The sequence below is a fragment of the Vicugna pacos genome, unplaced genomic scaffold, assembly GCF_048564905.1.
Source record: "Vicugna pacos unplaced genomic scaffold, VicPac4 scaffold_134, whole genome shotgun sequence".
In the NCBI taxonomy this organism is placed as follows: domain Eukaryota; kingdom Metazoa; phylum Chordata; class Mammalia; order Artiodactyla; family Camelidae; genus Vicugna; species Vicugna pacos.
Window position 1 is genome coordinate 14716 of NW_027328814.1, and position 21009 is coordinate 35724.

Consider the following 21009-nt stretch of genomic DNA (forward strand, 5'->3'; position numbering starts at 1 on the left):
CTGGAAAGTCTGCAGAGAATTGGGAACACACCTACACTGTGTTGGGGATACAGTTTGGTGGAGCCATTGTGGAAAAGTGTATAGATGTTCCTCTAAAGACATAAAATTGACCTCCCAGATGACCCAGCAATCCCACTCCTGGGCATATATCCAGAAGGAACCCTAATTGAAAAAGACACCTACACCCCAATGTACACAGCAGCACTATTTACAATATCAAGACATGGAAGCAACCGAAATGTCCACTGAGAGATGACTGGATAAAGAGGTTGTAGCATATTTGTCCAATAGACTACTATTCAGCCATAAAATAATAATAAAATAATGACATTGGCAGCAACATCAATGGACCTGGAGAATGTCATTCTAAGTGAAGTAAGCCAGAAAGAGAAAGGAAAATACCATATGAGATTGCTCACATGTGGACTCTAAAAAAAAAAAAAATAGAAAGAAACAAAAAAATAAACTTATCTACAGAACAGAAACAGACACAGAGACATAGAAACCAAACTATGGTTACCAGTGGGGAGAGGGTGTGGGAAGGAATAAACTGGGAGTTCAAGATTTGCAGATACTGAGTATGTAAAGAATAAACAGCAAGTTTATACTGTATAGCACAGGAGAATATATTTAATATCTTATAGTAACTTATGTTTAAAAAGAGGATGAAAATGAATACAGGTAGGTTCCTATTTAGCTGAAGTGTTGTGCTGTACACAAGAAACTAACACAAAATTATAAACTAACAAGACTTCCATGAAAATATTTTTAAATAGACCAAAAACGAAAACAAAGGAAAAGGATATTATCAAGCAAAAAGAATAAAGTACTGATTCAGGCTACAATTATGGATGAACCTTGAAACTTTATGCTAAAATAAGCCAGACACAGAAAGCCAAATAGTGCCCTTTAAAGTGAACTGTATCTAAGCGTTTATTGTACTACTCCTGTAAATTTTCCAGAGGTTTGAAATCTATCAATATCAAAATAAAATGTATTATGCATTAAAAACTTAAAACGCTTCCTCACAGGAGGGCTTTAATTATTAAATGCAGAAACGCATATAAAGCTCTTGGAAAAACAATTTGCACGTCCACACACAGTCACTGCTGTCACTGCCACTCAGAGGGTGGTGACAGCGCTGATGAGAGCTGCCTCCACTCGCTCCCCTGCAGAAAGGAGTGAAGGCCTGAGCTCTGACAGGCAGGGTGAGCGTGAACCTGAGTCATACACAGCCACGTTCCAGACTCTGCGTTACCCAACTTTCTTATACAAACTGCAACATGTAATGTAAACACGCTAGAGGGATGTATCTTACAACACAGGGAATACAGACAATGTTTTACAGTAACTATAAATGGAGCATCTATTGTACACCTGAAACTAATATCATATTTTAAATCAGCTATATTTTTATGAAAAATTAAAAAATATTTTTAAAATGCTATCACTTTAATATTCAATTCGGTTTTTAAGTTACTACTAAACAGCTCAGAATGTATAAAAGCATTTAATTGTGCTGTTTGCTTACATATTTATTTACATTCAGCCTCTTGCTAAAAGAGAATTTAAACAATTCTGTTAAACACAGCTTAACAACCATAACAACAAAAGGCAAAACGGAGAGTGAAGAGAAAATGGAGATTCAATACTTAAATGAAACCAGGGGGAAGTAAACTCATAAAAATGGATTCCATGAAGTCAGGGCAAGTGTTAAGGCTGACTAGAAATTCAGCTGTAGGATTCTTGGCAGCGAAACCAAAAAGAAAAGATGATGGGGCGGGTGGTAGAGCGTGTGCTTAGCGTGCACGGGGTCCTGGGTTGAAGCCCCAGGGCTTCCACTAACAGGTAAATACATCTAATTAACTGCCCCCCTAAAAGATCACCAAAGAAAAGAAAAAGAGAAATTTCTTTCCCAAAGAACCCTGATATTAAATTTGGATTAAATATTAAAAAAAAGAAAAAAAGAAAAATTCAAAAGATAAGTGACACTGAAGGAAAACCACAGCTGGCCTAACAAGCTAAGTCACAAATCAAAGTGTGATAAGTGTCGGTTTCCTGATCTAAGTTTTGCTGGGCTACCTGGTAAATCTGAAGTTTAGTGTCAGTTTACTGGGCTAATAAGCTAACCCGAAAATCCAAGGTCAACAGTTGTCAGTAACGTGATCTGTTCCAAATTGATAAGCTTCAGTGTACTGATTCCTTGCTTTTTGTTGTTTGAGCCTTATTGGGTATTAGCCCCATACTTGTAATTAACCCTATAAAACCTCATGTGCACGTCTTGGAGGTGCTCAGAGCTTTGGAAAAGAAACCCCTCTGAGCCCGCCAGCGTAATAAATCTCAGTACTCCAACCCTCTGTGTGATTCTTATTTCTTGGCTGGCCTTTTGTTTCCATAACAACACAAGCGATAATGCCCGTGAGATAAATCTGGGGAGGCTGCTGGTAAGTCGCCATGTCTCACGTGGGAAAATCTGAAACATCCTTCTCACCACGCAGAGTCATCATAAGCCCACACCACACCTCCTGCCGTTAAATGCAGGAGCACGGTTAGGGCCCGGCCTTTGCTGTCTTTGTGTCATCACAGTGATACAGGATGGAAGGGGGAAGAGCACAGCCATTCAAGGAAGGCCGCAGCAATTGACATCAAAATGGTGAAGGATTCAACCCCCAATAGGCCTTGAGGCTCAGGATGAAGAGATTTAACTTCTAGCAGATCTTGAGATTCAGTAAACATCCATTGTAATAGTAACCTGGTGAATAACATGCCCCAGGCACCATGGCAGTCCCAATGATAGCCACAAAAGGTCAAAGGGTGGGAAATGGCCAACTCCCTGGGAATCCTAGCCCCTTGCCCTAAGGCTGGTCCTTCTACTTATTAGCATATGAAACCACCAAGCCCAAGAAAACAAGCAACACAGCGCCACCTCGCGGTCACCACTCTCTGTCCCTCTTTGGAGAAGACAGACCTTCTGTCTGTGGGGTGTGTACCTACTTCTAATCTGTGCATGAAACCCCCACACCTCGTGACGTTTCTCTTGCATTTCAATGTATCTGTCTGAATATATATACCTTTACTCAACACTGGCTTGCTCTTGAATTCTTTACTGCATGAAGTCAAAGAACAAAATCTGGTGGGGCACATCCCAGGGGCTCAACGAAAGCCTGGGACACAGCCCTTCTCATGCCCAACGTTTTTTATTCTTGTATCAACAGGACTGGGCTGTGAAGTGACGTCTGAGGCCCCAGCTAAGGGACAGAACCAGCTTCCAGGGTTCCAATTTGCGGGCAGCCTCTCCCCCAGCTTGGGCCTTGGGGTCTGCCCGGTTCTCTGTGTTTCTCTGTTGTGCTGACTCCCCAGCCATACAGCGTACTCCTAGGCCTGTCCCCACAAAACCCTTCTCTCCAAAATACAAGCACGTCATGTCACAATCCTCTTGTTCAACCAGGAAATGTTCAGCCCACTTTTTTCCTCCCCAATAAATTACCCAACTGTCCTCCCTCCCATCACATCACTTCTTTCTTTGTGAGAACTCTGCACTCGCCACACCCCATCATGAACACAGGTGTCTTGCTGGCTGTGACCGAGATGTTTCTTTCTCACACAGCAAGCGTCCTTTCACTTTCCCCTTGTTACCTTAAAAAAGCCTTTCCTGAGTCACCCACCCCTCTGATTATGAACTCACAATGTGCTGAAGTTGCAGTCACTATGTGCATACATCCCAGTTTTGGCTAGGTATCCATCACAAGATCTTCATTAAGGAGCTGCATCAAGAAGTTATACAGGGTATTCTTACATCAGAGTGGAGGAACCTGCAAAAAATTTAAACGGCTTTGAAGAGAGTGTTAACCAGGGACAGAGATGTCGCGGGTCCTAGTCAAAAGTGTCATGAGGAAAAATGTTCTCCCAAGGCTCAGAGTGGCTTCTGAACACAGAATCCTCAGGGAGGAGGTGACAGGCAGTGATTAGGGTGGGTGATACAGGTTACGCTCCCCCAGCTGGGGAAGAATAGGTTTTTTTCTTGTTTTCCAAACAATTTCTTACTATCTTTTTCTCTTATTGCCACATACCATTTCCTACGAATTAAGCATATCAATGTCAGTCACTTGGGCCACTTGGGAGAAGCTACACGATGCCATTCACAGGGATGGGGCATGACAGCCACACCAGTCTAGGTTGAAAGACCAGTGGGGGTATTTGCAAGGTAATCACGGGCATGCAACAAACTCCCCAGCTTCAATGACCTCATCTCAAAGCTGGGGTCAATAAAATTACCAAGCAAATTGCGTGAAGATTATGGCCAATGTTTACTAGGTAAGTGCCCGTGAAAGCTGCCGCTTAATGGGGAATGAGTACGATCAATGAGGCCCTGTCTACCTGCCCACATGCGCCCTGCCTTCCTGCCTTGCTGCAACAGCAGAACTTGTTTAGCTGAGATGAACACCCCCAGAGTAGCCCAGACGGGAAAGCTCCCAGCTCTGCACGGCGAGACGTGTTCCTTTCCTTCTCAGAGCTGATCACAGTTTGCTGTCGTCTGTTTTTATGTTTATCCCTTTTGTAACTCCCTCTCCTCCGGAGTTTTTGCTCAAGCAGCACAGGGCCAGGTGTGTCTTGGGTCCTGCCGGATATTCTGGGCAGGGAAACAGCCAACTCCATATCTGGCTCTGGTGCTGAACGGAGAGAGCAGAAGGCCCAGGGGCCCATGCTGAACTGAGGCCCCTGCACCCAAAATTATGGTCTGACCTTGGGCAAATTACACAGTCTTCTTTACCCTGAGATTCCTCATCTGTCCATGAAAATAACTGCCCATGTCACACAGAGTTACAAGTATTAAAGGAAATCAACAAATTCACAACCTAGCCAAGGGGCTACAAGTGCATCCTCAACAGACAAATGCTGCCTTTACGGCTCTGACGCACGCTAAGCGGGGCGGCCCCACACAGTGAACACTGCTAAGTGCCAGGGTGTTAAATGCTTCATGTGTGCTATAATACTCTTTAGATCTTACAACAATCCCAGGAAGAAATGAATATTATCATGCCCATTTCACAGATTCACCAACAGGTTGAGAGTATGCATTCTATTCCAAGGCCCTATGGTGAAGAAATGGCAATTTAAACCGGAATCTGGGCCCAGGCCTTGGCTCCATCTCTCTCCCATCCACCTGACCACTTGCCTATGAATTCCACCTGTCCAATATAAAAGTTTGCAGCCGGCCATCCCTTAAAAGCAATGTGTGCCACCGTTTGTCAATGTTGTTTAATTACCATAAACTGTTCTCAGAAACCACTACAGTAAAGAAAGTTGGACTTAAGGAATTCTGCATTGCGTTCTCCTGCAATGTGCAGGATCCCTTTCCTACACCTCCAAATCCAAGTGTATGCTTCCTCCGTGTTTATGTTTGCACACGGCTTATTAAAGCAGAAGGTATCTGCAGTAATTCCATCTCGGTTGCTTTCCAAGTTTGCAGATGATCCATATTCGGTCTGTGAACGAAAATACTACAATGTGAATGAGAATACTGCAACCATGTCAGTAAACAAAGAATACTGATACCAAGTCATTAAAGGCTTCCGCCACTCCCCGGCGAGGACAGGCCTGCAGCCCAGCCACTGCAGCAACTCACAATGGTGCCCTCTGAGCAGACTCAGAATAAGAAAGGACGGGCTACTGGCCCGAGATAGCTAGGTGCTTGTCTAAAAAATGAATTCAGTGAGTCCTAATATTTGCTTCCTCCCATTCATACAAAATCACTAAATTCTTGAACTTGAGATACCTGGCTTTCTTTAGATAACAAGTAATCTTTTATTGTTCCAACAACCTGGTCTTTGTTGTAAAGCTCCTATATATCCTAGCTCTTCCTCAACCTCTTGGGAGCAGTCCCTCAGAGAGTTCTGAGAGACGGTCATCCTGGCTCGAGTCCTCCCGCCAAATGAAACATAACTCTTAACTTTTAGGCTGCACGTTTATTTCAGTCAACAGTTTTGGACACCATGAAGCACCACAGCAGATTTCTCTCCACCTGAACTCTCCAAGTAACCAGAGCCTTGGTACCAGCAGTGGCCCTTTGTGCTCATCCGCCTCCTCGGGGGGTCCAGATGAATTTGGCTGAGTCTCTCCTGGTTCTCAGATCTCACATATTGGTTGATGATCCTAAGTTTTATCTGGCGGTGTATCCAGGTACGTGGCCCTCCAGTTGAAAGAAACTGAGGTGAATTACCCACCCAGTGGAGACATCCCGAGTGGGTCCAAGTTGAAAGACACTGGGTTCAGGACTGAGTGGTTAGGTAAGAGGCTGGTCTAATGTTTTCCTCAATTTGGTTACCTCCATTGAATTTTTCAGGATAAAAGTAAAACTCTTATGAGGAAACTTTCAACTCCAAATTTTGGACCATCCTCCTGGCTGGTAACAGCATTCTCAGGTGACAGGGAATCTTCCAGGAGTGGTAGACACAAAGACTTCATGCCACAGAGTTGTCCCTGTGGGAAATCTTACTAGCAAATTTATTCTGAGAACCCGACCTTACAATGGGGAATAGAACTTTCAAAAAAAAAATAAAGAACAGAAAAGAAAAGAAAAAGAAATGACAGATTGCCAGTCTCCAAGTAAAACCCCAGCCAGATTTATGTACATACAAAACTTACAACATTAATCGGGAATAAGAAAAAAAAAAAACTCACTCTGGAAATAACCAGGCCTGATAAAAACATTTTTTGGCATTCTGAACTAATAAAAACAAAATCCCCTTTAGTGGGAACTTGGATTTCTCTTCCTGTGTCCTTGAAATGTAAACGTTTTATCTTTCTCTGGATGTTTTAAGTGTGTGCATGTAAGTATATATATGTTTAGTTTAGTTTTTAAAGGAAACCTTGGACTCTGCCATACAAAAGTTCAAGTATTGTGTACATACGGTGGCCACGCAAATAAATTGGGATTCTAAGCAATTCTTTGATTGTACCAATTTTCAGATATTTTGCCATCTTAAACTTTGTTGCATCAGCCTGGACCACGAAGGCTTTAAGCTTTTGGAGAGTAAACCTTTGAATTTTATTTAGGCAACACCCCGACTCTCATGTGGAAGGGCCTCTTCATCTTATTGGTTTAAAATCACTATATATATATATATATATATATATATTTATTTATATATATATAAATTGATGGCCATATGATGGATTTTTTAATTTGGAAAAACTTTTTAATTGGTGAAAGTTTAAAGAGATCTCATTATAAACGGCTGTTTTATTGGTACCTATTAAAATAAAGTTTAAATGCAGAAAAATATATCTAATGGTTAACCTAAGAACTCAGATATAAAAATATAACTGGTTTGAAAAGCTACATTTTTGTTTTTCCTTTCTGATAAATGTTTCTAGAGATGCTAATAAAAACTTAGTATAATTAATGTTAATTAGGTTGAATAACTGGAAAAAGGATTGTAAAAATGTCAAAAAAACAGATAAGTGGCTTATCCCAAAAGGATAAATATTTTTATATGGTTATTTTGAATGAGATAAATAAAATGGACATTTTTGGATTTACATACAGGGTTTTGATACTACACTACGTAAAGTTAAAAACAAAGGGCCAAAGAGTTCACCTACTCCCCCCCAACATTAAAGTTCAAACAAGTCCGTTTTATTTACCACAGTTTAACATATATTTATATGTAGACTGAAATACTTGATCAAGGATTGGGACAACAGACCAATTAATGAAATTAAAAATCGAGAAGGGCCTAAGCTCTTTGGCTGAAACTTGGGCATCCTAGAGACTTCTATAAAATTATATACAATGTACACCCACAAAAAAAAGGTTTCTGTCACTCCTTCTAGAAATAAGAATTATTGATTAAACTTAATAAATATAAAAATTAAAGGTATAAGATTTAATAAAATTGAGATAAAAGTTTGTGAAATTGGTATATTTAGATGGTCTTTATATAAACCTTTTGCTTATGTTGTGGGATAGATATGTTTCAGTGGAAAAACGCTTCCCCTTCTTGGTATTATAAGGCTGGGCACATGTCTATCCCTCTGAAAATATTAATTGAACAAATTAAAGGAAACCAATATAGTTACTTGAGACGTCCAATATAACGTAAATCTAAAAAGTAATTTGAGTAGCTAAAAAAAAAAAATAGGTTTACCCTGGGTTTAACTTATAACTCAAGGAAAAGAGACCTTAATAAATGTCTTATGCAAGCTTTGGAAGACAAAATAAAGAAAACCTTAGTTTTAAAACATGGAATTCTTTGTTTACAGCTCTTCTCACTGATACAAAAATGCCAATTAAGGAGATAAAATTGGGTCTGGGTGACAGAGCATTTATCTGGGGACCTGGAAGAGAGTGTCTTTGTCTTGCAGATCAGAAATATAAATACAACAAACAGTGACCTAGGACTGAGCCTAATTAGCTCAACGAAATAAAACTTGAGGCCATGAAATTTTTGGCATTTTAGAACTCAGAACTCTGACGGGTCCTTCAGACTTTGTGAGGAAATCTTAATTATCTGTTTCATAAATAGTAAGCCTTAGTGATTTGAGCAAGCAAATTCAGCTTACTCCAACTATTATTATAAATATAAGTAAGTTTTAAAGTGAAGCTATGAGATCTCTAGCTTTTGTCTGTTTATAAGCCTGCATACAGATTATAGAAGTGAGATATTTCTACTGCTAAAAAAAAAAATTTCGAAGTCAAAGAGCTCTGCTTAATTGATGTAAAAATATAAGAGCTTAAAAATTAAGTATTTTTAAAATAAAAACTTAACAAATTGACTTTCAGTGTCATGTGAATTGGAAAATATTCAATATTAAGGTAATATTTGATATTGTTTAGTTTAAGTATGTTCTAATAAATGTAGACATCTTTAAAATCATCCATCTTAACTATAATACCTTTACTGTACCTAGGTTTAATGAAAGTCAAATAAGATCCTGTTATATCTGTTGCAGATTTGTCAAAAAAAAAAATAACAGTAATGTGCTGTGGTAAAATTTTAAGTAAATTAAATGTAAATGAGATGAGAGCTTTGGGTAAATATTTAAAATATATTTTTAAAATGTATGCTTAAAATAATCTCTAAATGTTTGATATCTTTAAATTCTAGAGTTGTGCTAAATTAAGTTAAATGACAAGATTTTATTAAATATCTATGCCATTTTCAGATAAAATAAGATTGAAATATGAATTACTTAACATTTAACTTCCTCTTACAGTGAAACTAAAGGTGTTTAGAAATATTAATAAATGGTTGGTGTCACACAGAAATAGTCTCTATTAGTAAGGGAATGATCTCAGTATCCTAGGAAAGTAATATAAATGCGTAAAGGAAGATGTAAGAATGGAATAATACTTTGTTAATGAAAAATAGTGACTTTCTCCTGAAGCTGGTTACCTCTGAATGGAAGACAAAATAAGGGACACACTAATATAAGTATAGAAAGCTGTGGAAGGCTTGTGGAAAAGGAACCCTGAGGGAAGTTTTGTACGTGGTCAGAATTGGCTAAGTTTAGAATCAAATTGGGCAACGTAAATGAATCTTAGAAGTTAGCTGGAACAAGATTAGATTTGGTTTTCTCTCTGTTAAGAGGAAAAAATTTTCTTAAAATATTAATCCACCTTCAGTAACAGATTGTAAAACTTCTTATACCACTTAGCTGATCTGTTCTGCCTTTACATTTGACATATTTTCTTGTTAATGAATTAGTACTACATTACAGTGATCTATATGTTTATCTGATCAAGTGTTCTGAAATCTTTCACAAAGCTCCCCAAATATAAAATTCTAATTAATTAAATAAAAATTAATTTAATTAATTAAAATTCTTTTAATCTCCAGTTAAGTTTGGGATGCTACAGAAGGCCCCTGAAACATCCCAAAGAGAGATTTTTAACTATAAAGTTTCATTTGGCATTTTAAATAACATGGAATTGTCAAATGAATCATAAAACTTCTAAGGTTATATTGAATGAGAAATATTATTAATATAGGTATTGTAGAAATTATATGGACTCCCTAAAATTCTGGTTTATCTGAAATGTTACCAGTGATAATTATGGGTATAGTGAACAGGTTTCTTTATTGATTATAGTGTAACGGTGTTTAACCATGCTTTTAAATCTTTTGTCATTTATAGACAGTTAATTGTTTTCTTCTGATGGTTTTGCAAAATGCTTTCTCTTCAAGGAGATTTACTGATTTCTAATAAATTTCAAACTACAGCACTGAACTAAACTGGGTAAGACATTTTAAAGTTCTAATGAAAACTCTCATTAAAAGAATTAGTTACATGGGACTGATTAACCAGCTGAATATGGTTATAATTTTTGATATTGTTTGAAATACTACTGCCTTTTAACCTGTTTCCCAGACATAAAGAATCTCTTCTCCTTAAGCTAGTTATGGTTCACAGCAATTTGATAAATTATAACTATGTATACAGACTTGGAACAGTTATCTTTTCTCTCTATCTGATCCCTCAAAAGACTAAAAATACTTAGGTCCCCAGTGGCTCTATCAGACAAATTAGGGAGATCATCTCCTAAGAGATATAGGAGTATAAAGGTATTTTAAGGATTTTAAAGAGAAAAGAATTTACCTAAATCTGTAAGGCAAAAATCCATGAAAAGCCTTGACGTGGCTTTCTTGGCCTTAGAAAACCTTATTAACATTCTACCCTGAGACTCCGTATTAAAACTTCCAACACAGTCAATTTAAAAAGCCTATATGATCAAATAATCAGATTTAATTTGTAAAGAAATTAATCTTGATTTGGCTATATTTGAGAAAACTGAGGGTAACTTTAGAGAGAAAAAAATTATATTTTAGTCGATATTAAATTCTAGTTTTGTTAATTGAGGTCCATATTTACTAAGACACTTCCCAGATCATTCCTTGCTGTTATGTCACACTGCTGTACAGTTTAATTGAATTATGAAAAGAATACTCTAGGTTTGATTCTGAAGCTCAGTAATCTATCCTTGGGTAAAATTCCAATGCCCCATGACCTGCAGCCAGGGGATTATACATACTGCAACAGGCATGACTTAAAGAACTGTCTCCAACCTGAATGGAAAGACCCTTTTTCAGATACTCTTAACTAGACCATACACACCAAAGCTGAAGGAAACGGAGTCTCGGATTCATTTCCTATCTGAAACAGCCCCTGCAGTGCACTGGCCTATAGAGCGCTGCTCACCTTAAAACAATGCCCAAATGGAGAAAAAGCTTCCATACCAGGATGAGAAGAAGACGACATCTGAGCTAGACTGCTGACCCAAGACACCGGACCAGGACTGTATACCAATTACTTTGATAATTTCTCCAACCTTTGATTATGAACTACTCCACTTGTTAAGTTTATGATAAATTACCTATGTCTAGTACTTCTGTGTTACCTTGGTGGGTTTCCCTAATACAAGGCTCTAACTAGATAGCCCTCAGAAACGTTATTCTAAAAAGAATTTATAGTTCTGTTTAGGCCACTGTTGATCTTACAAGGTGGGAGATTTCAACTGGCCAATTAATACCTGCTCTGACCCTGACCATAAATATGAACTTTCTCATAGGATCAAACTCAGAAACACAAGCAAAATTTTAACCCAAAAATACAACTTCTCGACTATTAAATTCTTACTCGTGACTTTATTAACGTTACTAGCTGTATTACTTATATCCTGTCTATTTTATAAAATTGTTGTCTGTTACATTTCCCAATGTGTAACTAGGCCCACAAGATGGATGATGGCTAAACATCTTGAAGAAACAGATAAAATTTATAACCCTGAATAAAATAAATATAATAGTGTGATTCTAGGTATGGGAATGAGCAAAGATGGGTAAACACTTCCTGGATCATAATAGACTAGTAAGACAGGTGATCCAGAGAACTTTTAGTATCAACAGGGCCTGATAAAAAAAACTAACACCTTGAATGGCAACTCAGAAGATTCTTCACCTGAACTAGGAATGAGCCATCCTAGCACCGTGGGACAAAATTGGTCATGAAATGTCTCTCAAAATATTGGTCGAATTTAGGACCAAGGGGGAACACTGTGAATGAAAATACTACAATGTGCATGAAAATACTGCAACCATGTCAGTAAACAAAGAATGCTGAATCCAAATCATCAGTGGCTGCTGCCAACCCCCAGCGAGTTCATGCCTACAGCCCGGCCTCTCAGCCACTCACAGTGGTGCCCTCTGAGCAGACTCAGTGCAAGAAAGGACAGGATACTGGCCCTAGATAGCCAGGTGCTTGCCAAAGGAATGAATTCAATGACCCAAATGTTTGCTTCCCACCATACATAGAAAACCACTAAATACTTGAACTTGAGATATCTGGTTTTCTTTAGATAACAAGCAATATTTTATTGTTCCAATTACCTGATCTTTGTTGTAAAGATTCTATTTATCCTAGCTCCTCCACTACCTCTTGGGAGCAGTCCCTCAGAGTGATCTGAGAGGCTGTCATCCCGGCTCGAGTCCTCCAGCCAAATAAATCAAAGCCCTTAACATTTAGGCTGAACGTTTATTTCAATGACGTTCCAGAATAGACACAACTCATCAATTCTGTAATGGAACACACTGAATCAGGAACCAAAAGCGTGTTTTAGTCCAGAAAATCTCCAGGTTCCTATTTCTTCCTGTCATTATACAATCCCTCCAGAACTCATTACTTTGCTGTCTGCTCCTCTGGCAACCAAACTCAGAGAAGAGACAACTCAGCAGAGCGCCCTGCTGGGGAGAACACCCCGCAGAAGCACTGCAGGCTGCCTTCCCTCCCGCACGCTCTGCTGACCCTTGGTGTCCCCCGTGGAGACCAGGCCAACACAGCTCTTCCCAACAGCTGCAAAGTCGCACACGTTAAATAAATCATTTTATTTTATATGATATTTTACGTATATACCCATCTCTGAAAACAGCTTTGCCAGAAGCCCAAATCTTCAACATTAATCTGCAAAGGCAAATCAGGTCCCCAAGGGAAAACAAGTCTTAAGACGACGCTAAGGCCTCCAAAGTCCTCTCCACGACCATGAACCAAACTGCCTGCAGGTCTGCAGCTGCAGGACGCTACATGTCTGCTTTTAAAGCAACCCCTTTCTGCCCTCGGGTGCTACAATGCCCTTTTATGCCCTCCCATCACAGGGCAAGAGCAGCCGCTGCAGAACCTTGCAGGGCAGCACTGACAGGACTGGACAAAGGGGATCAGAGTTAAACAAAGCATTCTGATGACACGAGCTTGTCACTGTGTCTCTTTACAGATGTAGATATATATAGAGAGAAGTGGGGTGATATTGCTCAAAGTCACACAGCTAATAAGTGGCAAAGTATATAACTCTGCTCCTCCCTCCTGTGTGACGCCCAACTGGGACAACCACAGGGTTCTCTCGTGGCTGCCTGAACAGTCTTTTCCTATCACTCATGACACACAATAGTGTCTGAACTTAGCCTGCATTTGCAGCATCTTTTCCCTCCAGTTTCTCAGGAACAAGGCTGTTCGGGCCTGTATGAATTCCGGCTTCCTGAAATCTCCGTGCTCAGGCTGGTCTTGCCTGTGCATCCGGCCCGCTGCTCAGAGGCTCTTCCTCCCCTGCAGGAGGACGTTTCTAATCTTCACAGGGACACAACCTCAGGGGAGCTCTCCTCTCGCCCTCAGCATGGCAGGTGTCCCAGGCCTCATCCCGAGCAGCCCCGTTAGGACGGTGTCTGCCCAGCTCTGCTAGTCAGATCAGCAGCCTCAATGCCAGGGATTATACCCAGGTCACACTGCAAACCTACTGCCCGCCTCACAGCCCCCAGCCAGCAGGTCACCTGGAAGTCACAGCAAGTGCCCCACCCAATCCAGAAGTCTCTTCTTTTGCCAGCACCACTGATGAATGGTTTCCAACCTTCAGACAGTTTCGCACAAAACAGCACCTTCTACTGTGAAACGGGTGGTTTTTCTTCTGCGCCTCATCCTTACTGGAAACGTAAAAGGAAACCAAAAGGCCTTTTCTCAACCCTTTTCTGATGAAACCCTCCCACCCACAATACTCATATGCTCAAGAGCTTTGGATCCACATGATTTTCGTTCTCTTAGGCTAAGTGGCTCAAAATACTAAGGGATTCTTTCTCCTTTGAGGGTATTAGCACTCAGTTTCTCGGCTTTAATCTGTTTTTGTCTCTCTCTTCAGTGACCCTAGCAGTTGCCACCTCTTACTCCCTTCAGCAGCCTCCCTCCCAACTTCAAGTCTAGGAAATCAGCTGTGATGAGGGGCATGGGGGCAGTCACAGAAGATGCAACTAAGGCACAGAGAGGCTACATAATTTGCCCAAGAAATCACCTTGAACCACCAACAGAGTGTGTCACGTCCCTCTGTTTAACTCTAATGCTAAGCAAGTTAACTTTTTGTAGATTATGTTTATAAACAGATGAGGTATGAAAATACATAAAAGGACACACATCAACTCTAAGATATTCATTAACTCCACTATTTTGTTTCTATTTATTTTATTTCTATTAAAAAATTAAGAACCCCTGCAGTCAATATAGCAAAATGTTACTGGGTTTTAAATCCAGAATATACAGGGGTTGTGTCATTACTCATTCTTGTATGTATTTTCAGAAGACAAAATGATTTGAAAGTCTCTCTCCCCGCCCCCTACTCACTACTGGCTCTCACCAGAGCTCCCAGACCACACATCTAACAGCCTTTCACTTTACCCACAGCTGAACTCATCAGTTTTCCCCCAGAACTCCCTCTGCTGCTTTCCCTCCTCAGAACACAGCAGGACCATTATTTAACTCATTAATCCACCCAGAAACCTGGGCCTTACTCCATCCTACCTTCACAGACAGCATTGATCCTTTCCTCTTTACCATCTAAACATGCCTTCAATCTGTTCGCTTTTACCCACTGACCGTCCCACCGCTCAATTGGAAGCCAACAACACTGCCCACCTGGACTCATGAGTCTCCCAGGTGGCCCCACAGCCACTCTCCCCTACTTGAGACAAATGTGATTGTGTCTCTCCCACGCTTTTGGACTCATTTCAGACCCACTGTTCTTAGAAGAAACTTCAATTTCTTCACCTGGTGAAGGTCCTTGCCATGAAACTGTCAGCTCAGTAAGGGCAGGACACACCCTCGTCCCTCGGCTCCACCATCTGGCAGAGCATCAGCTTGGGAGGATTGAGTTCTTAGCAAACTACTTCACTTATCCATACAAATCCATGGTAGATTAGAAAGATTTTAGATGTTAAGCTCGACTATTAATTTGGGGATTTTGCACTGGCAACCTGCAAGTATATATTCCAATTATTGTGTCTTCTTAAAACCATACCCAGATTAAAGGAGTATTTGTGGAATGTCTTCAGAGTAAAAGGGACTGTACTTTTACAGATTTTATGTTTTAAAATATGAACAACCCGGACAGGGTCAAAAATAGAACCGCCTCACAAGTGACAGAAGACAGGTGAGACGCATATAGCAACAGGTCACAAAGATGGTAAGAGCAAAATTGTTTCTCCAACCCCCAAAACATTCCTCCAAGAACTGAAAACTCAGAAATTTGAAAGTAAAATACTATCATATAAAGAAAGAAAATAAATAATCCTCTTCATCAGGGTTTCTAGACCTGACTGCAGAGTTATTAGCAGGCCATACTGAATCCTAGCACAGAAAAATCAGATGGACTAGTGGTGAGTAAGTTCCAGGAAAATGGCAGTAACTCCTCCACTTGAAAGAGGACACACACTCACTTGTTCAAGGTGATTGTAAACCACATTCTGCAGAAATTCAGAAGATTCAGGCACCGCTTCTAGATGGTGATGACACGGAAGGACGGCTTGGATGCATGCTTCTAACTGAGTCACCGGCATTCTTACACTGCAGGGGGAAATGGAGGCCCTCAGCCAAGAGCACAGTTGTTCCTGTCATGTATCCCAGGCCGTGCCTCGGGGACTCAGTGTACTGTAGCAGTCCGGCCCCAGGTGAGGACCCGCAGCGTGGCCCAAGCAAGCAGGAGGGGCACTGTGCTTGAGAAATCCCATCCCCCATGGGGGCAAGAGGGGCTGGTGGGGTTGTGTGAACCTATAAATGCTCATAGAAATACACCTGCATACATTGAAGTGATAAAATTAAAAGTAGCAGGCTATTTAACAAAATTTCAATTGTCAGTGTTAATTTTACCATTCCATTCCGCTTGTCCCCTGCACTCTGAGACAGGCTTAGGCTCTCTCACACATGCAGCTCTGATGCAATGGTTGTGAAGTTATTTTACTTTGCTGCAAGTGTCTTCGCTCCCAGTGTCACTGTGACTGTCGTCTCTTAACACAGTCAGATATCTTCCTGCATCTCTCCCTGAGTTCCTTGCTCCTGCTTCTCAGATCCTGAGATAAAGAACAGGTGAAGGCACTTGACTGGAAAAGTCAATGTGGACTTGACCAAAGTCCTCAGTGACCCCCTAGGTGAGTGCTGCCCACCCCTTACCTTCGATTCTCAAGGTTCTGCCCAGGGTGACATCCAGCCAGGAGAGAGTCCTGGGCCCTATTAAAAGCTGTGTGGCTTGGGTGCAGGGAAAGCTGCAGGAGCTGGTTCTGTAGCCGGTCCCATCCACACCTCTGCTCCTCTCTCTCCCGAGGCAGCGCTGCCAAGCCCCCAGGCTCCCTGAGCTTCTGTCTTTCTCTTCTACTCTACTTCAAGCCCTTTTCCTCTTCCTTTACTCCCTGATTATCCCTAGCTGGAGTGATTTTTCTATCATAGAATCTGAAAAAATTTCCTGCAGCTGAAAAAGAGGTGCCAGAGGTCAACGCGCATATGGTGGTTCCTGAATAGAGCCCCTGGTTAGGGGGACCCTCACCAACACTCACGGGGCATCAGGCATGTTGCAGGGTCGACCACCACCAACAAGAGTTTGCTGTGACACCAAGGCACGCACAGCATCCCTGCTCACTAAATTGTAGTTGTAGTCCTTTATTAAGAAGCAAAAATAAAAAAATTGCTCATGTTTCTTACTAAAATTATTTATGAGGGAGAAAAAGAAATTGTAATAGAAAGAACAAATTTCACTCCATGTTAGATGTGTTCATTTGGCTTTAATCCTGTACCTTGTTTTCTAGGCTCAGACTTGCTATCTCTGCACCTTTTGTAAAAGAAAGTTGCCTTTAGCCTGAAATATCCAGGAGGGCCTATTCTCCGGGCTCTGATCTTTAAGGATATTTGCTCTTCTACACTTATGTATAGATGGCAAGTTGTAAAATAGTGAATAACCTTTCTTTTTTTTTGGAGGTTTTACAGGGGCACCATAATTTGACCCACATGGACAGCTGCAGGAACAAAGGATTTCAAGGACAAACAATTCATACAGCAAGAAGTTTGCAACAACCAGCCACATCCCTGCCGCTTTTTAGTATAAAAGGAGACTGAATTCTGCCCTGGGGAAGAGAGTTCTACTGGATAACAATATGCCATTTTCTGGGTCTGCCAGCTTTACAAATAAAGTCTCTTTTCCTTACTCCAACATCTCATCTCCCGATTAATCGGCCTGTCATGCAGCAAGCAGAACGAGTTTGGACTTGGTAACAAATTGACTGCCTTAGAGGTAGTATGTCTCCACTGTTTCCTCATTTCCAGTATTTCACCACCTATCAATTTTATATGCTTTTTAACAACATGAACAAAAAACCTATTACAAGGAATTGATTCCACAGAAATAAAATTATTTCTACTCCTTCAAAACTTTTTTCTTTTCTATTTTATTTTGTTTTGCTTATTGAAAAGAAAATAAATTCAAATCTTTTTATTTCACGTATTTTTATAACTAGATATTGTAAATACTACAAAGATATTTAAATTGCAATAAAAATTGTTCATATATTAGTATAAAGATATATACACAATCAATGCAGATTAGGAAAGGAGTAGATATTTACTAAAAATCCACTGCACATCCAGTCTTTTACAAGCATATCCTGGAATATAAGCTCTATTATCCAGGGTCCCCCACCCCCAATCTCACTGCGGAGTCCCTTAGTAATCAACTACCAAGGCACCAGCATAGAACCATGAGATCACTAGTTTAGGTATAAATGAGAGTATTAGCTCATTCAATTCTAAAACAGAAACCTTAAAATAAATACTGAACTTACTTACAGATAAACAAATTTGGACACAAAAAAGTACAGTTTCTCCCCAAATTCACAAAGATAATAACTGGTAAAGGCAAGATTTGAACTCATCTGCCTTGAATATAAAGCTAAGTTGGAAATCCCCTTCAACTGTGGAGGACCAGCAGCACAGCCTGTCACCCTATCTTTGTTCAGATCTGGCTTTAGACAGCCTGAGACAGCACCCCTTCCTATGGAACTCGAGGGCAAACAATAACAATAAGGATTTTATATTCAGTAGTTTCTTTGGTCTCAATTATATAAAGTGTCAGCAGGTCAGCAGAAAACTCTGGGAAATATGAGTGGGTCCAGAGCTTTTTGCTGATAAGAAACTCAATCTATCAGGACAGAGTGACCTTCCCATGAGAGGCCTCATGGACATAAACTAAAGGCAACTGAGCAATGAAAACTAGCAAGAACATGGAACTCAAGCAAGAAGGATCCCTACCATCCCCTGCCCAGTTGCCTCTTCACCTTTGTGGACAAGACGGCAGAAGGTCCATGTTCTTGTCCAAGTTACAACATCATGGATTCTCACCCATATAATATTACGACTCTATGCTGTCTTAAGTCCTTTCCAACTAAAATATGATGACACCAATATCTCAGCGGAATGTCTATGTCTCCACTTTCTCTCTTCTATTAGGAGACTATATCTATGGCCACAAAGCCGAAATTCAATTAAAAACACCATGCACGAAGCCTGGTGAAAGTCTGTGTAAGAGACATTGTTCTCAAGCTCAGTGAGTGAAAACTCAGAAAAAGTGGTCCTTATCCCTCTGCAAGTGGAAGGTAGCCTGATTGTGTGTGTGTATGTGTGCACACGTGTGTGTGTAAATCAAATACAATGTATTGTGGGATGTGCACAGATTTTTTTATGTTACTATCATTTCATGAGGATGAGCCAACCTTTAAAGTAATTTGAATCTACTATTCTGAGAGAGTCTCAGGATCTTTTGGTGGAGGATGGGAAAGGGGAAAGGAAAGGAGGAAAGAAGTAAATGAAGCAAAGCTGTAAGTATACTGCTAGGGAAAGGCAAGACATTAATTTTGTTCCTACTTGCATCACACACAAATTAGGGACTGGCTTTCCCACATGTCTTGTCAAGCACTGAGTTGCAGAAGAACAGGTGACAGCCCATTTCTCACTGAGCTTGTGACTGTACGTGGCATCTTATAGACACTAATTATTTAACCTGATCAAACAATCTGGCAGCAGGCTGTAATTCTCCTATTTTGAGAGATAAGAAAACAGGAAGTGAAATAGGGTATATAGCTTGACCAAAGTCAGAGGACAAGTAAACTAAAGAGGATGAATTCAAACTCAGATCTGAATGCAGAGTCTGATCTTCCCACTCCGAGGGCTGGAAATTCCTTAACACACAGGGTCCCCAGCTCCTCTGCTTTGTTCCTGGCACCAAGCATTTCCCATGGCGATATTCTCCAGTTCTCAGACACAGCGCTCTGTGCAGCCAATAACCTCCATTCGACCTTGATCATCTACCTGTCACGCCCACCAGGCTTCACCAGGCAAGAAAGCTGGCTTTCAACTGCATACAAAGCCACCCCTGTTTTATCCTGGACTCTTCAGCGGCTTTTCCAGCGTAAACACAGCCATGAAAGTGCTCACAGTTTGTACATGAGCCACACTACCTCTCTCCATCTCTGTCCCCACCTATACTACTTTGCTATGACCATTTTGAGAATCTTGGAAACAAATTTTTAAAAACAGAAAAGAAAGGATTCTGTAACAAGTACTTAATACTTACAATTTTAAATGAGAAGTTACAAAGTGAGTATTTACAAACCGAATCTGCCTTCCTAGGTGTCAGTTTTAACAGTTAAAATATACAATAGCAAAAAATTCTGACTTAAATAATTAACAAAAACATCAACAATAATCTGGAATAAACTCAAAAACAATGCCCATGTTGTACATGGAGGAAGTACAGGACTGTACTGTGGGGTAAAATAAGAGGTGTGAAAGTAGAGACATCAACATTTTGTATGCAGGAAAGCAGTTTTGTAAAAATGTACGTTCTCCTAAAGATAATTCAAAAGTACTAAAAAATCCCACGACAGCACTTCTTTTTTTTTTTAACTTGAAAAATTATATTAGAATTCTTCAGGAATAATAAAGTCATAATACTAACCAAGAAAATTTGGGATCGAAAAGAGAATCAAAAAATCGCACTGTCAGATATTAAATAAATGTTTACAATATGTAAGATATAGTGCTAGTGTAAGAAAGTAAGATTGATAAAAATAAACCATGAGCTCAAAAAGAGACTCTAGTGTACATAAGTATTCTTTACAGGTGGGATTTCAAGTTAAAAAGCAAAGTAGGAATTCAATAATTGTCTTGGGACAATCAGAGAATCCCCTGGAAAAAACAAATTCTATTCCAGTCATAATGACCGCAAGAAAAATTACAGAATGTGATGTGAATATTAGAAAGTACTAATAACAGCGAATATAATTCTTTGCTCATATTAATTCAACTTCTCTTCACTATAACAAGTACCATCATCATCTCCATCTTAGAGATTAAAAAAACCTACAGAAGAAATTTATACCATTATAAGAAAGTATTTCTAAGAATAATATCAGGAATAAAACCCAAAAAGAAGACATTTACAATCTTAAGATTATTTTGGGCCACAACAAAAATGAACCTACTGAACAAAATGAAAGGCAAAATATGACAAGGAAAAGCTCTCTGATACATGTTGATGAAGACAAGGGGTTAATGTTCATAATATACATAGAGCTGTCACAAAGCAACAAGAAGCTGCCTCACTTAAATGTGTGCAAAGGACAAAAGAGATCATTCACTTTTTAAAAGTCAGATGGCTAA